Source organism: Eptesicus fuscus, chromosome 3 (assembly GCF_027574615.1).
Source record: "Eptesicus fuscus isolate TK198812 chromosome 3, DD_ASM_mEF_20220401, whole genome shotgun sequence".
NCBI lineage: Eukaryota > Metazoa > Chordata > Mammalia > Chiroptera > Vespertilionidae > Eptesicus > Eptesicus fuscus.
Window position 1 is genome coordinate 72279712 of NC_072475.1, and position 23156 is coordinate 72302867.

Below are 23156 nucleotides of genomic sequence, written 5' to 3' on the forward strand. Positions count from 1 at the left end.
ACCCACATATGCAGGGTGTTCCCCCCAAAAAAGTATACACACTTTAACAGCTGATAGCTCAATTTTGAAAATGAAGTGTGTTTTAATAAACACTGCCTTTATAACTATTCAAAGTGTGTGTGTGCATTGTTAGAGACACCCTACATTTAGAAATAAATTATTTCATTACATGTTTACCTAGTTATTCTATTCCTTCACTCATTCTAGACAAGATTTCAGTTGGCCTTCAACAGTTCCAACTTTCCTGCATGTTTTGTCAAGACTCAGGTATTATTCAATAGATCTAGGAAATCTGAACTCATTTAGAGTCTCTAGGTGGTCCCTTAATTTTTAAAAAAAAAACTTATTTTTTTACTTCCTATTGCATTCTACAGCAATTTGCTCGAACTAGGTGAAGACAGGGAGGATTTATTAGAATCACTACACAGGTAAGGTTACAGTAAGGACCAACCACAGAAAGCTATAATTTAAACCCCAAATACAGTGGGATTATCAGGGATCGGAGATAGGCGATAGGCCAGGGACATTTTCTGAAGGTGCAGTTGCAATGCAGGAAGTACAGCTGGCAGAAAGATTGCTTTTTCCTGAAGTGGGATGGGACAAACCAGAGAGGCGTACAATTGAGAACTTAATTAAAACAATGATGTTTGAGGTAAAGGAGATGAAACTAAGGTAGGAGGGAAGCTTCCGTTCAATAATGGTTTTCCTAGAGATTCACTTCTAGACTCACCCCCACCATATATGATTTACTAACAACAAGCAAATATATCGAGGCTGGCCTGTCAGAAACTACAGCTTTCAAAAAGAGCAATGTGGCCGTGCTCAAAAAGGAGGCACTTAGTACATTACCTGAAATTAGGCTGGAAGAATTGACTGCAGGTCTCAGGAGTATTTAGCTACTTGGAAGGGGCATGTTTTCCTCTTCCTGTCTTTTGACACTTTTTCTTACCATCCTCTTTCTCATTCAAAAGTAGAACTCTAACCTGTTGAATGACAAAAGTTCTCTTTCCAAAGATCAGATGGACTGTTAAAAGTTCGTTAAAGTGCTGATCTCTGGCTAGCACTATGCAAGAGAAGGGAAAAGAAATGGGTGACTTGGCTTGTCACAACATAGGAGGGAGGGAGGGAAAGAAGGAAAGACAGAGGAAGAGAAGGGAAGGAAGACATATTCAACGAGAAATTATGCTGGAAGGACTTCAGAAGTCACCACCTTTGGCTCTGACTTTGCATTTAGTTGTGACCTGCGTGGGGCTTGGAGAGGGGGAGGAAATAAGTATAAAATAAACCTCTCCCTAAGAAGATAATTATCCATTAGAAAAAAAGCCTCGTGAGCAACACCTAAGTCCCCAACACCAGACAGAGGGAGAAGGGGCTCTCTGCCCTTTAGGTCCCAAACTACTGTAGACATAACCAGTGGCTGCAGCAAGGAGGAGGCCTCCTTTGCGATCCTAATTTAGACAATGTGTGTCCTTCCTATTAAACCTTAATTGCTGAGTGAAGTTCGGAGTTCCTTTTCTCCATCACATTTCTTCTGTTCAGAGGAGAAAAGCAGGCAGCAGAAAGCGCCCCCCCCCTCCCGTGTTCATTCTCCTCCGCTCCGTCCAGTCTCCCCTTCCTCATTTGGAGGCTGTATCTGCCCTCCCATCCTTTACAGACTGGCGCTGTCTCTGGCACTTCGGAAGAGGAACAGCCCCAATTCAAAGGGTATCTCAGAGTGATGAGTGGAGAAAAGCTGGTCTCAGGTCTGGGTGGTCATCTGAGAAACCAGTGACTTCTCAATCCTGAATGAAGTAAAGAATAAAGAGGCATCCAACTAAGCTCAAGCTATTATTCTGGTGAGGTTAGAAGAACGAACCAAGGTCTAGGAGCCAACCAGTAAGTTTCACAGGTCACACATTCATTAATTCATTAAACGACATTTATTAAGTGCCTTCTCTGTGCCAAGTACTGTGATTATTGCAAGGGACACCAAACAGATGTGGTCCCTGTACTAATGGAGCTATGGTCTAACAGCAGAGACGGATGCAGTATACCACACAACACAAAATGTCCCTCGGGATCAGGGATGGAGGCAGAGCAAGCCAGCCTGCAGTGCTGGAGGAATCTACAAGTGGGGGAGCAAATGCAGGATCGGAAGCTGCCCAAGGGTCAGCTGTTTTAAAGAGTAAAGAGATTGTCCTTGGTTGGCTAAGAAAAAAGGCTGGATTACAGTATGTTTTGATTCTTAGGTTGGTGTTATATTCTAAGGAAAAGAAAATGCCACTTTGGGACTTGCCCTTTTTATGATTTTTATGGTTAGTATTATTCTTTTTAAACTCGTGGGCTTGTGTGCAGTAGTGAGTGGTTGGAAGAGATTATTTTGTTTGCTTCAGAAATTTCAGTAGGAGGCTAAATGTATTAGGAGTATTCAGCAAAAAAAAAAAATATATTACGTATTAGTGGTTATAAGAAGACATGTCAGGAAGTACTATACACTGGAGGTTTCAGGTGGCAGCTACACTGAACAAACAAAAGTTTGACTATTTCCAAAGATAAAACATGTCTGGTCAGAATGACAAACACTGAATATTGATGTAGATTTTAGTTATTATTTATATTTTGCAAAGGCATAATTACATTTTGATTTTATGTCATTTTTTTTTAATAGAATAGACCTGTTACTCTACTGGGATTGTGTATCCTCAGCAAGCTATGCAATTTCTATTGATATTTGCTTTATCCGTGCCTGTTCGTAGGGTGTGTGTGAACTAAGGCTCCCTGGGGAGGCTGAATTGCTTAGAGCTTAAGAACCAACCAGTGCTTCTGGAGTCAGAAAGATCTGAATTCAGATACGGGCCCTGCTGTTTACTAGTTGTATGACCTTGGACTGACTTGTTAAACCTGCCAAGCCTTAGGCCTCAATTTCCTAACATGTAAGGTGGGGATTATGATGGTCCCTACCTCTAAGGCTTGTTGCGAAAATTAAACTGGATGCTGCATATAAAAACAGTCCCCAGCGCTCAATAAGTAGTAGCTTCCATTTTAAGCGTGTCCAGTAATGTTTTGTGTCCAGTGTCACAGAGCCCTGGGAGATAAATAGAAATGTTCTCTTCTGAGGATAATTAAAATGTTTGAGAGATTTGGGTAGCCCGTCCTTTGAAGGTTGCTAAAATGTAATATGGTGGAACAGAAATTACAATGGATGGAATGAACTAAATATTTCCTTCTCTCTTCTTCACAAAGGATAGTGGGGTTCACAATTATTTGGTACCATTGGAGATTATCAGAATATTTATGCAATTCTGACACGATTCGCTTAGTTTTCTGAATGTGGTTGTAGTAGAACAAGAACTCATTTTTAGCTCCAAGTCACCATTATATCTTTAGCACTCTGCAGTCTTATGATAGCATCTTTCAAAATGTGATTCATCAGAATCACCAGGGTGACTTGTTAAAAATTCAGATTCCTGGCCTTGACCTGTGAAGAAGTCTCGGGATTTTAAACAAAAATCCCAACCCAGCTGATTTCTATCAGCACCTAAACTTAGGAATGACTCAACCACACAAATAACGATGTTCCACGTACAAGCTCTACTCCCAATGCTCAGTCAGGTTTATGCTCATTATTTAAATGGTAACGTGTCTAAAACATTTACGGGACACACCCTAAAACCCTCATAGGACACAAAACCTTTGTTCTTTATACCTTAACAACCATTCCAACCCACTTGATTAATAATCACTTACTTTCTCATCTAGTCTTCAGAAGCAATTATCTTTCCCTGCTTGCCGTGGTAACTGCTAAACTGTTACATTATCCTTGTTGCTGAAGAGTAGGACTAGGGATGGAGCAACGTGAATAGATGTATGTTGAGATCCACAGAGAACCTCTGGTTTATGCAAACCTCTCCAGGGTTGAAGCTGTTAAAGTGGGCCTTTCTTGCCCCAGTCCCTCTGTTCCTAGCCTCATATATCCCTAGTACTAGTGTACATCCTCATGACATCCCCAACCTAGACATCCCTTCTGTCCTGATCCACTTTGGTCACATCAGATAGATATCTGTGATTGCTATCTGATTCCATTTCTAGAAATGTGTTAGCCACGAAGGCAGTAAAACTTATATTTCCATGCTCCAGTTTGTAACTAGAAAAAGTATGTATGTGTAAAAGTGTCAACACAAGTTGCAGTGTGGGGAAAGGAAGAAAAAGATGCCTCTGGAGTCAGGGAAGAAATCTCTACCTTTATGTTGCCTGGCCTAAGTGGTGACAGGCGAGGAGACAGGTGAGCTACGGAGGCAAACCTGGTGCTTGCTGCTCCCCGTATGTTGAATCTGTGAGTACTTAGCTCGCTGAGCCACTTTCTCCTGCAAATTTTGATATCTGAAGTTCTATGGTTTGGCAGAATGATTGTTGCATGGAACAATGCTAATTTACTTTTGATTTTAAATGTTTTTAGGAGATCCTGCTAGCTTCAACGGAAATGGACATTCTTTATGTGCTAGGTTTGGAGATTGCATCTCAGGAAAGCAAAATCTCAACATGACTTTGCTAGTGTCCCACAAAAGAAACCTGCCCATCTAGCCACTTGAATAAAATCATGCCCCTATGCTGGGATGGCTGCCCCAGCACTCTGGTTCACAGAGGTGGCATTGCGTAGTGTGTCACAGAGCAGTAGCTATGCACAGGGGCTCGGAGTCAGATGTGGGTTTTTGAGTCCTGTCTCCACCCCTCGCAGTTGTATGAACCTGAACAACTTTAACGAGCCTCGGTTTTATGAACTATAAGCTGAGCATAATAGTAGCTGTGGTGAGAAACATATGGTAATGGCTTTAAAGGTCTGTATGTTGTCCTGGCCTGTGGCAGCACTCAATAAATAGCCTTTTGCTTTTTCTTCTTATGATTCTATTATCCCCACCTTTCCTTTGCATCTTGTTCAGGTTTATTTCAAATTTAATCATGTAATCTGTCAAGATGCACCTAATTCCCTATTCTTCATTCTCTCAATTTCATTTATTAATTCAACAAATACTTCCTGAGTGCCTACTGTGTACAAGGCAATATTCTAGGCACTTAAAATCAGAGAACAAAACAGACTCAAATCCTTGCAGTCATGGAGCTTGCATTCTAACCTAGAGGAGAAAGGTAACGGACAATAGCAGAGTGAATTAATTACATAGTATGTAAAGCGGCAGAGGGTTATAGAAGAAGAGAGCAGGGGAATGGAGGCTGGGTGGAGAGGTAGACATGTCCCAGTTTTAAATGCGATGATCATGATAAAACTCAATGAGCTGTTTACACATAGAGGGGTGGGAACTTCCTTTTTTTTTTTTCACAAAGTTGTGCAGAGTTCACACTATACCTGAGTAATATTAAGCAGAGAGAGTGGCTAGGATGCCTGAAAGAAGTAGAGGCCATTATTTAATTTCTCAAACGCAGCAGAGAGAAGCGTCGTGATGCTTGCCCATCAGGTGGCAAGAACTGTTTTTTGTTCTCTCTTTTTTTACTTCACTCACCTCTAGTCTCTAAGGTCATGGAATCTTTATCCCTTGTTCTCCTGGGTTTCATGTCTCAGGACCTTCAGTGTTAGATAATGTTATCAATAAAAGTTGAGGCATTAGAGCTTCTTATGCTATATCTTTGCTTTATGTAACAGAACTCCTTTGCAGCTCAGAAAAGAAAACATATATAAACAACTATAAACCCATTATTGGATTTAATCTCAGACATTATTTTAGTAAAACATAGCAGCATAATTATTTTTAAAGCCTGTCGAAGTGGGAAAAATACTGCACTGGGATGCAGAGACTAGGGTCTCCCGCAGCCCTACCGCTATCATGTGACAGCTCCGTGTCCAAGACTTTCTCACCTGTGAACTGGAGGTGGGGGAAGTGTCCCTTCCACCTCTCTAATCCTGTGAGTCTCTGAAAAGCCTCAATTTTCTTCTTCTAGAAACTAAAGCAGGTATAATGTGTGGGCATATAATTTCTTGATGTCTGCTTTATTAAAAACTTCAGTTATAGTGATTTGTCCATTTTTGGATGGGAACAAAAGTAGGTTGGTAATATTTTTTTTATGCCTCTTTTCCTTCCATGCTATAAATGAAGAGAAAACTGGATTCTTACCACATACTGCTCACTAGCATACTTGGCACTTCAAGGCCTTATCATTAGATGTTCTCTGTCAAACACTTAAAATATCCCAGTATTTATGAACATAAAGAGACCTACGAGTGATGAAAACTTGTCCTCAAGATCTCTATTATTATTATTTTATATCAGAGTTAATTCTACTAGTAATACGTTATCACATAAGTAACATATTATAATTTTCATTTTACATGGGAAGAAATTGAAATGCACATAAAGGTTCCCCCCAAAAAAACAACAACAACAAAAAAACAACAACAACTCAGTCACTTCATCCTGTGAATTCAGACCTTTCTTTAATCTTCTAAACCAGGCATTTGCAGGCCTACTGCCTGCAGGCCAAATAAGCTTTACCTTCCCCATTGTCTCTCTCACCTCTTTTTATGTGGCTTTTACAGTTTTTAATGGTTGAAAAAAAATCAAAAGAATACTACTTTGTGATATGTGAAAATTATATTGCTTTCACATTTCAGTGTTTATAGATGAATGGGAGCACAATCACTCCCATTATATATTATCTGCTTATATATTTGGTTGCTTTCTCTAGAAAATGACAGAGTTGAGTAGTTGTGACAGAGATCGTTTGGCATATAAAGACCAAAGTATTTGCTGTCTGTCTGTCCCTTTACAGAAAAAAAAAAAAAACCATTTGCCAATCCCTGTTGGACTATAGGGGTGTCTTTGTTAGAGGTCTAAGGAGGACATATATAGACTCATGGAATTTCAGAACTGCCTTATTTTACATAAACTTACATGGGGCAACATTTTGCAAGAAAAACTACACATTTTCTTCCATGCTACTACATTCGTCCTTTATGGATCAGTTACTCATTGTTGATTATTATTTATGGAAATATCAATTTGTGCATTCATTCACTCCACAACACTTTATGGTGCAGCTATCTAGGAACAAATGACTAACAAAAAAGTAGCTTTATTTGTTAGCTTTCTTAGACAAATATAGACCATTATTATGCACTAAGGAGAAGTGCCATGTCTGGGGCAGAAAGGAAAGTTACTTTACTCAGCTGCAGGGGTTGGTGAATGCTTCCTAGCAATGAAGATCCTTGAACTGAGGACAAGGGTTGGGGAGGGGACATGCATTCCATGTTGGACAGCAATATTTTCCAAGGCTTGTATTAGTCAGGGTTCAGTGCAGGAAACGAAACCAATGAGTCATTTTAAGAAGGAAAGGATCTAGGTAAAAATAATTCATAGGTATTTAAGACAAAATTCTGGAAGGGCTTTCCCACCAGGAGTGATTTCCAAAAAACTAGAGTACTGTACCACCGAGGCAAACCCTGGAAGTATGCAGTCCAAGAACACGATGGCATCCACTGTTGAGGAGTCAGGAAGGCAGCCCTGAATGCAGCTATCGCTAGACATGGGGACTCTGCTAGAGAAAAGGATCTCTACAAAATTACTTGTCAGTAGAAAAAGAGCCAGGAAAGCAGGGAGATGGGCCTCAGCCCCATTTTAAATTTCTGAATCTCAGAGGGATATATATATTTTGTGCATTCAGAACACTAGCTGCAAAAGAAGTTGATAAAGGCCATTAGCTGTCTAGTCTCTGCAGCACAGGAAGGCACCCTAGAAGTAGGTGGAAAGGAGGTTGAGCAAGTCAAGCCACAGAAACCACCACTTGTACAGAGTCAGTGTCCGTGTCCATTCAAAGAACTGCAAATAGTTTGGAATGGCTAGAGCAGCATTCACAAATAGTCAAGTGATGATCCCCTTTTAATATCAAAATATTGAATCCCCAATGTGCCTGACAGTAGTTATATTTTAGCATCCTACCATTGAGAAATGTATTACAAATAGTTACATTCAAAGAAAAATTTATCTTATTAGTCATGATGGCAAAAAAATACATACATTTGGAAAATGATGGTCATAACAGTAGATCATATATACATATATTGCATGCATTTTTATGTTAACTCATTCAGTAGTAAGATAGATATGTGTGTGTGTGTATGTGTATACATGTATGTGTATGTGTGTGTGTGTATATATATATCTATATATATATACATATATATATATATATATATATATATATATATATATGCTATATCACTTGTTTAATCAACAAATAATGCCTAGACCACTTGTGGAATCCTGAACTCTTTTCAGTAATGCTGAGGAACATAAGTATTTCAGACTCACATTTGGGGATCATTGAGTTATAATAGTTTAAGGTGCATAATGGGAGAGAATCAAGCAAAGAGACTCTAAAAGAAAGCAAATTCTGCTCTGCCAGCATGGCCCAGTGATTGAGCATCGATCTATGAACCAGAAGGTCAAGGTTTGATTTTGGTGGTGCACATGCCCAGATTGTGGGCTCAATTTCCAGTGTGGGATGTGCAGGGGGCAGTCAATCAATGATTCTCTCTCATCATTAATATTTCTGTCTCTCCCTCTCCCTTCTTCTCTGAAATCAATAAAAATTGTTAAAACACACACACACACACACACACACACACACACACACACAAACGAAAGAAAGTGAATTCCAAGAGACACATGAAAAAATGCTCAAGTCACTCATCATCAGAGAAATGCAAATTAAAATCACAATGAGATATCACCTCATACCTGTCAGAATGGCTTTCATAAATAAATCAACAAACAAGTTCTGGTGAGGATGTGGAGAAAAGGGAACCCTAGTTCACTGCTGGTGGGAATGCACATTGGTGCAGCCACTGTGGAAAACAGTATGGAGTTTTCTCAAAAAAATTAAAAATGGTACTGCCATTTCACCCAGTGATCCCGCTTCTAGGAATATATTCTAAAAACCCCAAAACACCAATTAGAAAGAATATATGCATCCCTATGTTCATAGCAGCACAATTTATAATAGCTAAGATTTGGAAACAACCCAAGTGCCCATCAGTAGATGAATGGCTAAAAAAAACCCTGTGGTACATATACAGCTATTAAAAAACAAGGATCTTTTACCCTTTGAGACAGCATAGATGGACCTAGAGACTATTATGCTAAGTGAAATAAACCAATCAGAGAAAGACAAATATCACATGATCTCACTCCTTTGTAGAATCTAATGAACAAAATGAATTGACCAACAAAATAAGACCCAAAGCATGGAGTCATGGAACAGACTGACATAACTCTGTGTGGAGGTGGGGTGATGAGAAGAGATAAACCAAAGAACTTATATACTTACTAGAGGCCCATTGCCGTGCAATAGGCCTTCCTTCCTCTGGCTGCTGGCACCGGTTTTCCTCCAGCCCTGGGACCCAGGCCTTCGTTCCGGCCACAGCAGAGAAGCCAAGCCTCTTCAGTCTTCAGTCTTCAGTCTTTGTTCAGACCGAAGCCTTCAGTCTTCGCTCTGCGTCCACATATGCAAATTAACCTGCCATCTTTGTTGGGTTAATTTGCATACTCACTCCTGATTGGCTGGTGGTCGTCACGGAGGTATGGTCAATTTGTGTCTTTCTCTTTCATTAGTGTAAATAAGCATAGCCCATGGAAATAGACAATAGGTTGGTGAGTGTCTTGCGGGGGCAGATATGGGCTGGGTGGAGGGGGGCAAAGGGAGGGAAAATGGGGGACATCTGTAATACTATCAACAATAAAAATATTTTTAAAAGATTTATAATTACAGATTTATTGTTTCTCTAATTTTAATTCTACATGAATATCATCTTTATTTAATAATCAATTCTTGAACAATTATAATGTTATGAAAATATTAACTGAGATAAATTTTACCTGCAAATGTTAGACATTTTTTATTTCTATATGCTTGTAGAATTTAAATATTTTCTAGGATCCTAATAAGATAATGTTTTACAATGTAAAGTGCTAAAATAAATTTATTGCTATATTTATTTGTAAAAAGTGAATTTCTTTAGCTATTAACCAGGAGGTAATGGAGAATTACTGAATTCTGCACAAAAAAATGACAAAATTAGACTTTTATGTAGAAAGACCACTCTGGCAAGAGTATGAATTGAAAGAATGAAAGACTGAGGGCAAGGACAAAATATAGGAGGCTAGTTCAGTGGTCCACCTGGGAAAGTTAGAGGTCTAATAAACAACATACAGGAAATGGGGATGAAGAGAAATAGATATTTAGGGGCAAAATTAATTATTTATTTATTGATTTGGTGTGATGTGGGTGACTAAGAGGACAGAAGAAAGAGCCCTTGGGTAACCATGCAAATGTGGAATACAGGACAAAATAAAACATTCCAAGTTCTCAAGCAAACACACGCACACACATGTTTAAATTAAAAGTCAATAAAGTGACATACATACAGTACTAAATTAGTCAGTACAGATAACTGCTAAAGAAATAACCCCAAATCTCAGTAAATTAGTACAATAAAGATATATTTCTCATTCACATCATCCCATATAATAAAAGGCTAATATGCAAATCGACCAAACGGCGGAACAACCGGTCACTATGATGTGCACTGACCACCAGGGGGCAGACGTTCAACGCAGGAGCTAGCCCTTGGTGGTCAGTGCGCTCCTACAGGCGGAGCGCTGCTCAGCTAGAAGCTGGGCTCACGGCTGGTGAGTGCAGTGGCAGGGCCAGGATCCTCTCCTGCCTCCGCGGCAGTGCTAAGAATGTCTGACTGATGGCTTAGGCCAGCTCCATAAGCCATCAGTTGGACATCCCCCTCGGGCTCCTGGACTGCGAGAGGGCGCAGGCCAGGCTGAAGGACTCCTCCCACCCCCCGAGTGCACAAATTTTGTGCACCAGGCCTCTTGTAATCTAATAAGGGTTGATATGTTTGCTTGTAATGGAGAGAAGGGAGGCAGACTCTGCTCCATGTGATTATTCAGGGCCCCAGGATTTTTCTTTTTATTGATTCAATCATCTCCTGGGGCCACTGTATTTTCTTTGTTCATCTGGACAAAGGAAGGTAGATATCTGAGTTGCAAATAGGTAGATTTTATGTGCCAGGCTTGGAAGAAATGTACTTCACATGTGCACACATTCCAGTAGTTAGAACTCAATCATATGGACACACCTAACCAAGTTGATCATAAGAAATGTAATCTAGCTGTGTATCCAGGAAAAAGAAGACATGAGTTTCAGGAACATCGGCCAATCTATACCATAAGCATATGTTAGATTATAAGGCAGAACTCACAGAACTTGGAAATATGATTGCAGTGAATGATAAGTGATTTATTTGAGTTTAATTAGACAATGTCTAAACATAATTAATGTAACAGGAAAATCTTTGTACCAGTTGATTATATTACTGGAGAAATTCTGTGTTCATATATTGTGGGGATTTGGGAGAAATGGGAGAGAGCAATAGCTCTATTGAGTCCAGGAATAGGTGAACCAAAGATAAAGGGAGTAACACTGTACATAGGTTAGAGTACTCTCCCTATTTATTAACTATTTATTAAGTGCCATTTTCTAGGCACTGTTGTAGGTGCTGGAATAGAAACAATTTATCCTGTCTGCCAGATAGGTATATCCTTAGAGTAGTGATGGATCTACCAGACCCTCATGGCTGGAAGGCCTAAGCTTTTATAATATTCCATCTAATTCATTTTGCTCTGATTCTCTACTAAACAAGTACCTTCTATTTCACTCTCGACTGTCTTTAATCAACCAACACAAGACTTCTAATACCTGTGATTGCTGCAGCCTCCCACTCCTTTCCCTTCTCTTCCTTCCCCCTTTGTTGTTGTCACCATCACTATGCTCATTGTAATAGCCATCATTCACTGAGGATTGGGCATTGTGCTAAATACTTATACATTTCTTTTAATCCTCATGTCAGTTGCATTTTACAGATGCAAATATCAAGTCTCATAGAAATTCAGCAACTTGCCTCACAGTTAGTACTGGTGAACTTAGATCAAATCCCAGTTCTCTGACTTCATAGCCCAAGTTTTTCCTACCATTGTAAAGGAGTGAATCTGCATTTGTAAAGGAGTGATCTGGGCTTATAGATGAGCCTCTTTGAGAATTTATTAAATACTAGAGGCTCGGTACATGAAATTCATGCACTGGGGGTGGGGGGTCCTTCAGCCCTGCCTGTGCCCTCTCGCAGTCCAGGAGCCCTCAGGGGATGTCTGACTGATGGCTTAGGAAGTGGGCCTAAGCCATCAGTCAGACATCCTTAGCACTGCCATGGAAGCAGGAGAGACTCCTGACATCACTGCTGCGCTCACAAGCCGTGAGCCCCACTTCTGGCTGAGCACACTGACCACCAGGGGGCAGATCCCATGTTGATCATCTGCCCCCTGGTGGTCAGTGCGCGTCATAGCAACCGGTCATTCTGCTGTTTGGTCTATTTGCATATTAGCCTTTTATTATATAGGATGACATATTTGCTTGAATTGATCAAGTCTGGGTACACTGAAAAAAATCAAGTTTGTAGTTCCACAATACTCCAGACCCAATATTGACCTGGAGAAACTCCTCAAAGATCATTGACCTTGTGAGCTCTTGCCAGGGCTGCTCATTGGCTATCTGCCTCAGATATCCCTATTTCTGAATTTCAACTGCAGCATTGGTGAGCTGGTAATACCACAAAATAATCTGCCATGGAGAACTGTTAACATGTTTACATTTTTACAATGAAAAAACTACTCTCATAAATAAAGCCCAAACCTTAGATTCAAAATTTAGTAAGGTTACCAGATAAAAATTACATTTGATTCCTTCAACAAAAACCATACTGTGTAGGTGGAATTATTGAACAAAGATGTAATCAGAAAAGTATATTTTTGAATTAAAATGGATTGATAGGAATAAATCAAAGTAAATGTGTTTTCTTCTAATGGCATTTTTATTTTCCCAGAGTGGGAATTTAAAATTGCTTAAATTGCTTTCTAAGTTAGTGAGTAGGAAAAATGCTTAAATGGTGATGAAATGTATAACAAACGTTTGACCAGCATGCAAAGGATGACAGGGAAGAGAAGAATAGTTCTGCAAGTATCACAATAAACCAGGCACACTTACGCCACTCCATACGGATTTTTTCTAACCAGTGTACAAGTGCAAGTATCTACTTCATTTTAATCTTCGACATTATTACCTTTCCTTATACAGAACTAACCCTTGCACAATGTATTATTTCTTTTGTTTCACAATACTTCTAACCCTTTGCATTTTATGTTGTCATTTTTTCAGATTTTTCTGAATTACCTCACTGTTATATTTTAGAAGTACTAAAAATGTAGGTCAAAGTATGTCTTTCAGAAAAGACTGTAGGAACCCTAAAAGAAACAAATGTGCTTTCCTTCTACAGTGGAGAATGTTCTTTTCCATACAGTATATATTGATGATGACAATTGCTCACTGATGTCCTTGGGAGAAGGGCTATTGTAAATGTGCAAAGTGGTGTTCTTCTGGTGAACCATGCAAACTTGAAACCCCACCATTCTCAAGTGAATCACACAAAAGCTAGGCTCTATCGCAAGTAAACGTGTGACTGTTATCCAACTCCACATCTGTATCCACAGAATGAACAACTGCAAAGTTGCCAGGCAGGCTTGGTAGCTCATCAATCTATTAGCAATGTAATGTGGCCACTGCAAATCCTTCTCTGAGAAAGTGAGGGAGCACTGGTTAGGAATGAGGATGCCTGATTCTAGCTCAGGTTCAACTCTGTGACTCGGGGATTTACCTAACCTTCTGCAGGTTCAAGTTTTTAATTCATAAAATGATAGGGATGGAAAAATCCATAAGATCCCTCTGGGGTATAAAATGAAACAGTAACTACTCCATTATGAGGGAGGAGGAAAAAAATCTTCCTTTAAAAATTGATTAGTGACATCTATGTGAGGTGATATTTAGAAAATAATTGCAATCCAGATGGTTGCAGTACTAGTATAGGAATATGAATGTTCCTAGTGAAAATAATTGCATTTCCTCTTGTTCTGTGAACCAGTTTAAACATGAGCCTGCATCTTTTGCCTGGGGCTAGCAACAGGTTCAATCTGTGATTCTGGGACTACCCATCCCTTGGAAGGTTCATGCAAAATTGCTGGATTTTACTAAAAGCTAAAGCTCCTGGGAAATTGGTCTGGTTGCCCTCAGGTTAGCCCTGGTGTCCACTGAGACCTATGCCTGCCTAAAAGGACCTTTTGTCTCAGGTGTTCTGATGTTTCAGTAACACTGCTGGGGCAAGGCAAGTTTGAGTGAGTCTGGTTATGTCTGTGTCTGGGACCCAGCTCTGCCAGGTACCCAATCCAGGGCTACCTGCCCCAGAGTCCCTTTACCCTGACCTCTCCCCAGACCACAGAACAGCCCTCCTTTTTCCTGTTGCTACTTTCCAAGGGTCTTCCGTTTCTCCCTTCCCTCTGTGAATACCTTCAGTGAGCATAAACTCTTCAGTGAGTTTTGATTTTCATCCAAGTTGATGAAAGGGAATTTGCCTCATGTAGCTTCTACTTGACCATAGAAACACCTCTGAAGAAATGAAATACAAAATCTTAGGCTAACATCTGGGATTGAGAGCAGAGAAAAAATACACAGGTGAGAAGACAAATTAATATTTAAGTAAATCATCCTGCCCCACTATCAAATAATTTAAAATGTAATCTCATTTGGGGGAAATGGATTTATATTTTTATTATGAATTTCTAAATAACAGCTTTATTGAGATGTAGTTTATATATTATACAATTAACCTATTTAATGTGCATGTATTTAAGTGAATTTGAGTAAAGGCACGTTTAATTAGAGGGGATAGCTGGAAAAAATTATGGATGTTTTAAAGGGAACTTCTGAATACTTTCAAAGGTTTAAGAGGTTAATGGTGCTGGCATTTTTGTTATGTTGAATATTAATAAAATATTTCTTTTTTATAGGATGTTATAGGGTATATAATAACATTGCAAGTTTTTCTACTGTAATCTATATATTTAAAAGCCTAAGTGACCATCGCAATTGAACGGATGACTGAACAGGCTGTGTGGGGCAACTAGGCCAGCAGGGGGGTTAGTGCGGGGTGACCAAATGACTGAGCAGCAGGCTGCGTGGGGCAACCAGGCTGGCAGGGGGGTTAGTGAGGGGCGACCAGGCCAATGGGGGGCAGTTGGGGGCAACTAGACCAGCAGGGGGAGCAGTTGGGGGTGACTAGGTCAGCGGGGAGGGGGGCAGTTAGGGGCGATCAGGCAGGCAGGCAGGTGAGCAGTTAGGAGATGGATGTCCGACAGTTGGATATCCCCTGAGGGGTCCCGGATTGGAGAGGGTGCAGGCTGGGCTGAGGGGACCCCCCTCCCCCATGCACGAATTTTGTGCACCAGGCCTCTAGTGTTAACTGAAAAAGGCAGGCTACAAAATTGCAAATAATATATGAACACACTTGTATAGATAAAAAGACAAGAAGAATTTAGTAGAATCGGGTTAAATTTAGGGTACATGTTTTCTTTTCTATTTTCATGGAAGGTTAAATTCCTCAGTTAGTATGTGTACTTCTGTAATGAGAAAGGAAACTTTATATATGAAACTTTGCACTTTTCTCTTTTTTCGAAACACTTTTTATGGTCACTACTCGTCAGGCCTGACTTGGGTTATTTGGGGGAAATCACAAATGATGACAATATACTGCCTTTGTATACTGCTTTATAGTTTATAAATTGCATGTAAGAACATCATCTTATTTTATCAGTCAAAAAGGTAGGGATTTTATTGAAGAAACTGTCAAAAGTTAGAGAAATCAAGGAAAGCTGAAGGGGATTTTATTTTATTTTTAAAATATATTTTTATTTATTTCAGAGAGGAAGGGAGAGGGAGAGAAAGAAATAGGAACATCAATGATGAGAGAGAATCATTGATTGGCTGCCCCCTGCATTCCCCACACTGGGCTATCAAGCACATTGGCATGTGCCCTTGACCAGAATTGAACCCAGGACCTTTCTGTCCACAGGCCGATGCTCTATCCACTGAGCCAAACCAGCAAGGGCCAGAAGGGCATTTAAAAAAGGACCTCTAAGTGCAAGTGGTTGTCTCTAGTAGGAATGGCTGTCACTTGAGGTAATGAAGGAGTGAGGGAGGTATGGGTGGGAGAATATAAGGAGTTACAAGGGGTCATCACTGACCTGAGAAAAGGGGGGGCGTGAATGGGGCCTGGGAACATGGGATTTTTATGCACATTTCTATGCCTTTCTATAGTCTCCTCAACTGTACTCAGATTAACCATTGTCAATAGAGAGATTGTTCACAGAAGGAGAAAGAAGAGTGAGGAGAAAAGAAGCTCATTTCGGTGTGAGTGAGTGAGTGAGTGAGAGAAGGAAGGAGACAACCAAGTAGCCTCATGCCAGAGGCATCTGTGAATCAGTCATTTGTAAATCTGAAAACACTTGGCTTTGGAATAGTTGGGGAGTACGCCAGATGGGTTTAGGCAAAGTCTATATCATATACATTTTTAGAGAAATGGAGTTTTACTTCTTCCAATGCAATGGGCAGATTTTATTGACAGCAATAAGTAAGATGAGGTGAAAGAAAAAATATAACTCGTTATAGACCCATATTTTACGATAAGATTATAAACACTTTTCAATATATATATATATACTTAAATATAATTTCTGACTCCTAAATATAAAGAAATTTCTTTATTTTTATTTTACAGATGCCTCATTAGCAAAGCTATGAAAATTCAGAGGGAAAACTATATCACCTATTTTATTCTGTAGTTATAGCTTATTTTATAAGAATCATCATTAAGTTATTATGGGCTACATTTTTTGTACATAAGGACTTTAAAAAATAACCACTAATAACTGTTATCAGAATTTCTAGTACTCTAAAATCACTTGAATTGAGGGAATATTTTTTTGGTGTCAAAACCTAGGCAAGCATTTGAAAGATGCCTAAATGCCATAATCATTAATGTAATGTTATTACAAGAAAAGAAATAGAATATTGACTAAATCGTGGAGGTGCAATACACTGGAATATATAACTGCTCCCTTCAGCACAGCCAGACTTCGGAAAACTCCAGATCCTGATGTGTTGCAAAATTTTTGGCATGAGAAATTCTGTCAGTTCTTTCCAGGCTCAGCTGGGGTCCAGCCTCCTCAAGGAAGCCTCCCCAAACACTCCAGCCTGCAGTGACCTTGTGCTCATTTGAATGCAACACCCCTAGTAAGTGTTTCCATAGGTGGGCAGTTGAAACAGGCACCCCTAGTGCCCTTGTCACAGCCCTTTGGCCCAGCTTTGATTTCATCTGCAGCTCTAGTAGAAGGACCCATGCAAGCTCAAACTCACCTCACTTGGTGGGCATCCCACCTCACCCACCTCAAATGCACTTGCTCACTGGGCTCTCTCTGATATGAGGGGAACTCGGGCTGTGGATGAGCCCAGCTGGAAGTGTGGGAGAGTAAATTGTCCCTAGGGAAAACCCTTCAGCTGTGGGCTGTGGGAACCAGTGGATAAATACTTTTGCCTGCTGTTTTTAGGTGGACATTTCTATTCTGTACGCTTTTTAGATATCCTGGCAGAAATTAGCCCCCATTGTCTACAACAATGACCTCTAAGTGACACTATTATGTTGGCCTTTCCTTTTTTTTTCTCATACATTTTCCCTACTCGCTCACTCCTTCTTCCTGGGACCAAGTCCAAAATATACTGCCTGAACCAAGTCCTTACCCCAGGTTCTGCTTTGAGAAAAACCCAAACTAAGACAACAGTTATACACTATTTTTTTAAAATATATTTTTACTGATTTCAGAGAGGAAAGGAGAGGGAGAGAGAGATAGAAACATCATTGATGAGAGAGAACCATTGATGGGCCGCCTCCTGCACGCCCCCCACTGTGGAATGAGCCCGCAATCCAAGCATGTGCCCTTGACCGGAATTGAACCCGGGACCCTTCAGTCCGCCGGCCAACACTTTATCCACTGAGCCAAACCAGCTAGGGCAGTTATACACTATTTTGTATCACCCCTGTGTTTTAATTGTCAACCTTTTAAAATCTTGTTGATGTAAGTCTTGCTTCCTCAAGTAGATTATAGTCTCCTGAGAATAGCAAGAATTTCTTATATATTGTATCATGGCTTTTACGTGGTAAATTTCTATCTATATATATAAAATGTGCACAGTGTCCCCTCGGGAGTTCGACCAGGAAACCGTGAGTTCAATCACTCTCTATGATGTGCACTAACCACCAGGGGATGGTGTGGAATGAAGGAAAGCCCCGGCAGGCAGCCGGAAGGCCTCAATTGGCTCTGATCACTGGCCAGACCCCACCTGTGCACGATTTTGTGCACTGGGCCTATAGTTAGTAAATATTTGTTAAATGAGAAGCTCAAGATGGTATATGGGGATGCTGTCAATTTTTTTTTTTTTTTGAGAATTTCTGATGACACCAGGTTCAGATTCTTGTAAAAACACTGGTTGTTTATCTGCACTGGGCTGGGGAATGGATACTTGACATTCCTTATGTTTTTTCCAGCATCTGAACCACTCCCTCATAAAATGAGTAACCTTTATCTTAGGCACAGAAAATACCAGCAACTTACTTTCTAAACCTCCCTTGCAGCTATGTCATAAAGTCCACCAGTCAGATTCACCTACTCTGGAACCTTAGTCAAAGCCAGGATGTGCGGAAACAGGGACTTCTCAGAATCCATCCTGGCAATGGGGTAGTGGCAGCCACTCTGCAAGGCCAGTTCTGCAGCATGTTTAGGGGCACTGTGATTGGCAGGATAGCCTCTGATCCTGGTTGACCAGGCTTCCTGGAGATATCATGAGCTATTGAATATTATTTAAGTTATTTTTTCTGAGTGATTAGCCAGAATGGCAGTTTGTGTTTTCAATAAGACCTTCAATTGGTGCATTTCCAAGGAACCTTGGGTATTTTATAATAAACTCTAATGGAGGGTGGGATAGGGGGGGAGGGTGGAATCCAATATCTCCTGGGGAATTCTAATACATTCCATGAAACTATGTGTTATACCTAAATAGAACCCCTCAGAAACTTCCTTAGTCCTCATACAACCCAAACTGAGGACTCTGGGTGTTGGATGCTGTTGAGAGGACAAAATTGCAAGAGAGTTATCTGTTGTGGCAAGCAAGAGGCAGAATGTATTGGAAGCCAGAATAATGCGGTAGAAAGAACACTTTTTAAAGTTACCACTTATTCCCTTTAGCTTCATTGGAATTGCTGCCAGATATTTCACAAACATCACACACACACACACACACACACACATACACACACACGCATGCAAGCACACGTGTACTCCTTCTGCAAAGACAGTATTTCAAATTCAAAAGACAATTGATTTTAAAAAATTTTTATTTTCATTAATTAATTATTTTTTTAAAATTATTGTTTTTTTTAAATATATTTTATTGATTTTTTTTTCTTTTTTTCACAGAGAGGAAGGGAGAGAGATAGAGAGTTAGAAACATCAATGAGAGAGAAACATCGACCAGCTGCCTCCTGCACACCTCCCACTGGGGATGTGCCCGCAACCAAGGTACATGCCCTTGACTGGAATTGAACCTGGGACCCCTCAGTCCGCAGGTTGACGCTCTATCCTCTGAGCCAAACCAGTTAGGGCAAATTCTCTATTGTTTAAAGTATTAAAAATGTCTCCTTTTCCTCTCATTGACCTCAACCCCCCAGCACATGCCCTTACCCCCTAGTTTCTGTATTCATTGGATATGCTTATATGCATGCATACAAGTCCTTTGGTTGATCTCTTACCCCCCTCCTTCCCCTGCCTTCCCTCTGAAGTTTGATGGTCTGTTCGATGTGTCTCTGTCTCTGGATCTATTTTTGTTCATCAGTTTATGTTGTTCATCATATTCCACAAATGAGTGAGATCATGTGATATTTATCTTTCTCCAACTGGCTTATTTCACTTAGCCTAATGCTCTCCAGTTCCATCCATGCTGTTGCAAATGGTAAGAGTTCTTTCTTTTTTTTATCATAGCATAGTATTTCATTGTGTAGATGTACCACTGTTTTTTAATCCACTCATCTGCACTTAGGCTGTTTCCAAATCTTAGCTATTGTAAATTGTGCTGCTATGAACATAGGGGTGCATATGTCCTTTCTGATTGGTGTTTCTGATTTCTTGGAATATATTCCTATAAGTGGGATTACTGGGTCAAATGGGAGTTCCATTTTTAAGTTTTTGAGGCAACTCCATACTGTTTTCCACAGTGGCTGCACCAGTCTGCATTCCCATGACAACTGATTATTAACATGCCTTCAATTCATATGCTGGGAAAAATCTCTTCAGAAAACAAGATTGCCTCATGTGTTAAGAATGATCTTGTTAATGAAAATTATAAATAACAAAAGACCTGTAAAGACTAGGCCATTATTGACACTATATACTTTATCATACACTCATAAAACAAGTAAAGCAAAACCATATTAATTATTAGCTTTTAAAAAAGCATATTGCTCAGTTCCTTTAAATCCCCACCCTTCAAAAATGCTTAGGATTGTCTATATATTTTGCAAATATATTAAGGTTAACCTTCAGTTTACCAAATAATGAATATATTATTATATTTTTAGAAGAAAACAATGCCAACTCTACCTCCTGTGATACACTAAAACCGAAATAATAAATAGCTAGGACTGGATAAAGACGGGCAGGATAGAGGTGACTCTGATATTAGTGTGGAGAAGAACTCTAAACATAAAACCAATGCAAGAAATACTAAGGAAAGAATTGATTACATATTCAATATATAATCAAGATATTTGACTATAAAATATTTTTAATTTTGCACACCTATCATAACTAAAATAAAAAAATAAAAAATATGAAAAATCGGTTAATAGTTATAATATATAAATAACTTTTTAAAATTAACAGTGAAAATACGTTACTCTCAATTTTTTAAAAAACAGGGTACATACAAATAGGTACTTAATTTCAAAAGGACTAAACAGGAAAACCTACTAAAAATAAAACAAATATAAATGTAAGTAAATAGTATTTTCAACAACTAAATTGGTATTGTTGATTTACTATATCCTCCTACTAATTTCTTTTAAGGAAACAATGAGAGATGTGCATAAATAGTTATAAGGATTTTTATCTTAATACTATTTTAATTGCAAAAATTTAAGCATCATAAATGTTTCAATAACTCAATAAATTATTTGTGCTTTATACATAAGATAGAATATTACTCAACCAATAAAAGCATGTTTTTAGGAGTATTTAATGACATAGGAGAATGCTCACATTACATTGAATGGAAAAAAGCAGAATATAAAAGTTTGTACATAAGAATTTTTTTTCTTAATTTCAGTTTTAAAATGTTCATGGAAAAAAGTACTAGAAATAACCACATGATAATACTAACAGTTTTATCTCTGGTTAGTAGAATTTTGAATCATTTTTATTTTATTTACATTTTTGTGTTAACTACTCAATAACTAATTATAACATTTTAAAATAAAATCTTAGTATTAAAAGCATAATTCTTCAATTATTTTTCCCCATGAAATGACACATTTAGTAGCATGATCTGCCTTCCATTGTACTAAGGAAATAGGAACAACTATTCACTTAGTTCATTTTAAGAACTTTTGAATTAAATAGAGCAGGTGTTAATGATCCCAGTTAGAAGAGAAAGAAATTGAAGATTAGAGAGACTAAATGATTTTCTAGTGTTCAGTTAGTTCGACAAGCATTTTTTTTAGCATATAGTAATTACTGTGAATTGAAATAGGCATTAAGGCATTAAAAATAAAAGATTAAAAATCATTCCCAAGAGTGTGCATTCTTATAGTAGGTGATACTATATTTAAAAAATTGGTATTTTCAATTAGTAAGGTAAGTGTTAGCAGATATATGCAGTAGGAACTACAGAGAAAAAAATATATTAATTCAAACCACTTGAAATTGCCATTATTTAACTATTTTGATCTACAAAAATGGCATTTTCATATGATTCATTCTAATACATCTGAACCAGAAAGGTGATGATGGCTTGAGCTAAGTCTTGATGAGGAGGGAGAAGATTACCAAATGAAAGTGTGTTCATTGTCAGGATTCAATCCGAGACAAAAACCATGCAGTAAATTGAGCAGGGAATGTTTAATATAAAGAATCTGGGTATCTGATTAAGGAGGCACTGACTAGAAAGAAGTAAAGAGAACTTTGAAGAACATAGAAAAAGCAGACGTACAGACCAGCAGCAACCCAACCCTAGCACTGAAATGGAACCCCCAAAGAAGAACTCCCCTCCACCCCAGATCTGAGATCCAGAAAAAGTTCCACCCATGATTCCCTGAATGGCAGAGAATTTGCTGTGACGGGAGTCCTGGCAATATCTCCTGGGGAAGCGAGGGAAAAGCTGTTCACAAGGCGGTATCTCACTAAAGGCACTCTGCTAGGCAACAGCCCAAGCCGTGCTTAGGACCGCTGCGGGCTTCTTCTTGCCGCGGACTGCCCTGCGCTGGAGAAGTCGCCTGAGGGCAGGAGCCTGGTGTCTGGGCAGCCGCCCACACTGCCCGAGGTGGGTGCTGGGAAGCTATGTGCACTACAGGAGCCAGGCACTGCGGAGTTGTGAGTGCCACAGGAGTCTGGTGCTGGAGAAGCTGCCCATGCTGCAGGAGCCTACTGAAGAAATACTCCAGGAACCAGAAGGAAAATCCATTTATCTTGCAATGTCTCTCCATCACCCTCATTGCCAAAGGGCAGCGTTTTGTCAGCTGACAAACCAAAATTATTTAAAAGGTCCAGCTGCATTTTTGCACAGCAGGCAATAAAGAGTGAATCTGGAACCTAGGTGATAAATTAGTAACTCGCACAATGTGGAAAGAGAGTCTTCAGCTAACAGAATAGCATGAGAGAAGATACGTAAAGACACTTTCATATCAGGTAGCATGATGGACTAAGATACCCGGACTGACAGTCCCATACAAAACAAAAACAAACAAACAAACAAACAAAAAACCCCAAATATGTGAAGTTAAAAGAAATAAGGAACTTGTGTTTAAACGCATCTGTAATGTGGCAAGAAAGTATAGAATATATAGATGCCAAAAGTAAGTGAAAGCATAAACTGGAACACCAAAAATGTCTTTTAGCGGC